Source organism: Nyctereutes procyonoides, unplaced genomic scaffold (genome assembly GCF_905146905.1).
Source record: "Nyctereutes procyonoides isolate TBG_1078 unplaced genomic scaffold, NYPRO_anot_genome, whole genome shotgun sequence".
NCBI classification, from domain to species: domain Eukaryota; kingdom Metazoa; phylum Chordata; class Mammalia; order Carnivora; family Canidae; genus Nyctereutes; species Nyctereutes procyonoides.
The window spans coordinates 272375-277441 of NW_026575128.1; the positions used below are offsets into that span (position 1 = coordinate 272375).

The 5067-nt window shown below is 41.2% G+C and overlaps 1 pseudogene; it reads right to left on the reverse strand.

Annotated features, from left to right (window-relative positions):
- Nucleotides 1-3602: 3602 nt before the first annotated feature.
- Nucleotides 3603-4802, reverse strand: LOC129520746 (hsc70-interacting protein-like; annotated as a pseudogene).
- Between the last annotated feature and the right edge of the window lie 265 nt (nucleotides 4803-5067).

Genomic DNA, 5067 nt, shown 5'->3' on the forward strand with positions numbered 1-5067 from the left:
TAGAAAACCTGAACAGGCCAATAACCAGGGAGGAAATTGAAGAAGTCATCAAAAACCTCCCAAGACACAAGAGTCCAGGGCCAGATGGCTTCCCAGGGGAATTCTATCAAACGTTTAAAGAAGAAATCATACCTATTCTACTAAAGCTGTTTGGAAAGATAGAAAGAGATGGAGTACTTCCAAATTCATTCTATGAGGCCAGCATCACCTTAATTCCAAAACCAGACAAAGACCCCACCAAAAAGGAGAATTACAGACCAATATCCCTGATGAACATGGATGCAAAAATTCTCAACAAGATACTAGCCAATAGGATCCAACAACACATTAAGAAAATTATTCACCATGACCAAGTAGGATTTATCCCCGGGACACAAGGCTGGTTCAACACTCGTAAAACAATCAATGTGATCCATCATATCAGCAAGAGAAAAACCAAGAACCATATGATCCTCTCATTAGATGCAGAGAAAGCATTTGACAAAATACAGCATCCATTCCTGATCAAAACTCTTCAGAGTGTAGGGATAGAGGGAACTTTCCTCGACATCTTAAAAGCCATCTACGAAAAGCCCACAGCAAATATCATTCTCAATGGGGAAGCACTGGGAGCCTTTCCCCTATGATCAGGAACAAGACAGGGATGTCCACTCTCACCACTGCTATTCAACATAGTATTGGAAGTCCTAGCCTCAGCAATCAGACAACAAAAAGACATTAAAGGCATTCAAATTGGCAAAGAAGAAGTCAAACTCTCCCTCTTCGCCGATGACATGATACTCTACATAGAAAACCCAAAAGCCTCCACCCCAAGATTGCTAGAACTCATACAGCAATTTGGTAGCGTGGCAGGATACAAAATCAATGCCCAGAAATCAATGGCATTCCTATACACTAACAATGAGACTGAAGAAAGAGAAATTAAGGAGTCAATCCCATTTACAATTGCACCCAAAAGCATAAGATACCTAGGAATAAACCTAACCAAAGAGGTAAAGGATCTATACCCTAAAAACTATAGAACACTTCTGAAAGAAATTGAGGAAGACACAAAGAGATGGAAAAATATTCCATGCTCATGGATTGGCAGAATTAATATTGTGAAAATGTCAATGTTACCCAGGGCAATCTACACGTTTAATGCAATCCCTATCAAAATACCATGGACTTTCTTCAGAGAGTTAGAACAAATTATTTTAAGATTTGTGTGGAATCAGAAAAGACCCCGAATAGCCAGGGGAATTTTAAAAAAGAAAACCATATCTGGGGGCATCACAATGCCAGATTTCAGGTTGTACTACAAAGCTGTGGTCATCAAGACAGTGTGGTACTGGCACAAAAACAGACACATAGATCAATGGAACAGAATAGAGAACCCAGAAGTGGACCCTGAACTTTATGGTCAACTAATATTCGATAAAGGAGGAAAGACTATCCACTGGAAGAAAGACAGTCTCTTCAATAAATGGTGCTGGGAAAATTGGACATCCACATGCAGAAGAATGAAACTAGACCACTCTCTTGCACCATACACAAAGATAAACTCAAAATGGATGAAAGATCTAAATGTGAGACAAGATTCCATCAAAATCCTAGAGGAGAACACAGGCAACACCCTTTTTGAACTTGGCCACAGTAACTTCTTGCAAGATACATCCACGAAAGCAAAAGAAACAAAAGCAAAAATGAACTATTGGGACTTCATCAAGATAAGAAGCTTTTGCACAGCAAAGGATACAGTCAACAGAACTCAAAGACAACCTACAGAATGGGAGAAGATATTTGCAAATGACATATCAGATAAAGGGCTAGTTTCCAAAATCTATAAAGAACTTATTAAACTCAACAGCAAAGAAACAAACAATCCAATCATGAAATGGGCAAAAGACATGAAGAGAAATCTCACAGAGGAAGACATAGACATGGCCAACATGCACATGAGAAAATGCTCTGCATCACTTGCCATCAGGGAAATACAAATCAAAACCACAATGAGATACCACCTCACACCAGTGAGAATGGGGAAAATTAACAAGGCAGGAAACAACAAATGTTGGAGAGGATGTGGAGAAAAGGGAACCCTCTTACACTGTTGGTGGGAATGTGAACTGGTGCAGCCACTCTGGAAAACTGTGTGGAGGTTCCTCAAAGAGTTAAAAATAGACCTGCCCTACGACCCAGCAATTGCACTGTTAGGGATTTACCCCAAAGATTCAGATGCAATGAAACGCCGGGACACCTGCACCCCGATGTTTCTAGCAGCCATGTCCACAATAGCCAAACTGTGGAAGGAGCCTCGGTGCCCATCGAAAGATGAATGGATAAAGAAGATGTGGTTTATGTATACAATGGAATATTCCTCAGCCATTAGAAACGACAAATACCCACCATTTGCTTCAACGTGGATGGAACTGGAGGGTATTATGCTGAGTGAAGTAAGTCAATCGGAGAAGGACAAACAGTGTATGTTCTCATTCATTTGGGGAATATGAATAATAGTGAAAGGGAATATAAGGGAAGGGAGAAGAAATGTGTGGGAGATATCAGAAAGGGACACAGAACATAAAGACTCCTAACTCTGGGAAACGAACTAGGGGTGGTGGAAGGGGAGGAGGGCGGGGGGTGGGGGTGAATGGGTGACGGGCACTGAGGGGACACTTGACGGGATGAGCACTGGGTGTTATTCTTATGTTGGTAAATTGAACACCAATAAAAAATTAATTTATTAAAAAAATAATGGATGACTGTTGTCTTATTTTTGATGTATCTTTCTAAGTTGGGGTATAATGATCATTTCTGTATGTACATCCTTAGCTGAATTTTTTAGTTTTGTTCCAGTGAGTATCTTAGTCATTTTGGGCTGGAACAACTTTCCAGTTGTGTTTTTTTTTCTAGGATTTTTATTGTTTCAGATCTTATTTTCAAATCTTTGATCCATTTTGAGGCTTTTCATTTTTTAGTGATTTTTTAAAGTTTTTATTTAGGGATCCCTGGGTGGTGCAGCAGTTTGGTGCCTACCTTTGGCCCAGGGCGAGATCCTGGAGACCCGGGATCGAATCCCACATCGGGCTCCCGGTGCATGGAGCCTGCTTCTCCCTCTGCCTATGTCTCTGCGCCTCTCTCTCTCTCTCTCTCATCATAAATAAATAAAAAATTTTTAAAAAATTAAAAAAAAAATAAAGTTTTTATTTAAATTCCAGTTAGTTAATATATAGAGTAATATTAGTTTCAGATGTATCATATAGTGATTACACACTTCCATACAACACCCAGTGCTCATCACAAGCAAGTGCACTCCTTAATCCCCATCACCTATTTCATCCATCCCCTCCACCTCTCTCCCCTCTCATAACCATCAGCTTATCCTCTATAGTTAAGAGCCTCTTTTTTGGTTTGCTTCTCCTTCTCCCACCCCCCTTTTTAGGGACTAACACACTGTTTTAATGTTTTTAAATATTTTTAAGGTTTAAAAAATGTTTAAAGTTTGTAATTCCTAGTAGGAAAACATTATCTGAATGAATATCCTAATGGCAAACAACTGTAGAATGTTTCAGTTGCATGTGGGGCAGAGGGGTAGGGATTCTCTTCACAGCACCCCAGCTTTCTTCTTGAGAAGTCAGAGGTACACTGGTTTGTATTATTGTGACATCCATTAGGTGATCGAAGTTGCTTTTTCTTCAGCAAGGGCTTTGTCAGAAGGACATTATGCTTGACCTCCAAATTTGGCTGACAATTTACTGATGAGATTCATAACCTTTGGGTTGCTCTGATATTTTGACATATTTGCTGGGTTCTGGGCTACATCCTGAAAGGCCACCATAACTTCTGGATCCTGCATGGCTGCAAGAACCTCTGGGTCACTAAGAATTTCATTGAGCCCAGGCATTCCTGCCATTCCAGGCATCCCCCCTGCCATTCCAGGCATTCCTCCAGGAAAATTACTAGTTATTCCCCCTGGAAAGCCACCTGGGAAAGAGCCATATTGAGCTCCTGATTGTCGTCTGGCTTCTTCCTCCCTCTGGGCTCTTTCATGTTCTTCCCGAGCCTTCTTAACCCTTTCTATTCTTTCTTTGATCTCTCGCTCTTCATGTTTTCATTCATACTTCCTCCGATGTTCAGCAATTCTCTGGGTTGAACTTCTTTCAGCATTGCACTAGCATCTTCATCATAATCCAGTTTACAAGCAAGGGCAAGATCATGTGCTGCTTCTTCCCAATGACCCAGAAGTCTGTATGCTTTCCCTCCCCACTTGTAAGGCTGCGCTGAATCAGGATTTACTTCAATAGCTCTGTCAGTCTCGAATGGCAGCATTTGGCTTCTGTAATTTGATGAAGACACTGGCTATCTTGGCATACAAAATGGCTAAGCGAAGATTCAGTTTGATGGCATCTGTGAACAAGTCAATGGCTTTCTGTAGTTCACCATCATTTAGTGCATCAATGGCAGCCACTTTTTTTATCATTTGCCTGATCCATTATTTCCTCAGTTATCTCTACATTTTCATCTCCCATTTCTTGAGGGGCATCAGTATCTGGTTCAATTACACCTTCATTGTCAATTTCTAGATCACTTTCCTCACTTGATGGTTCGTCTGTCTTTATGTTTTCCTCCACCTTCTTACTGTTCTTTCTTCCTTGATATTGTCTTCTGATTTCGTTTTATGAGTAGCAGGTGGTATTTTACCCCCCATGCTCTCCACCTACTCCCGCAGGAAGCGCATTTCCTCGGTGTGCAGAACGCTCGGATCCTGCTTACCCATTTTTCACGAAGGCCAGAAGCTCGCTCACTTTGCGGGGGGCCATGACCCAGAGCTGCTGGCGGGCAGCAGGCACGGCTAAGGCTGCGGCCCGGTTCCAGGAGCGGGTGGTACTAGCCCAGCGTGACCGTGTGGAAGGGGCCTTCTTCCCCCCTTAATGGTATTTTTGATAAGCGAAAGTTTTTAATTTTACTGAAGTCCAGTTTATTAATTTTTACTTTGTGAGAAAGGTTTCTTTTTGTTATGAATTTAATTATTTTTATGTACATAGAAATACTCAGATTTTCTGTTTACTCTCATGCTCATCTTGG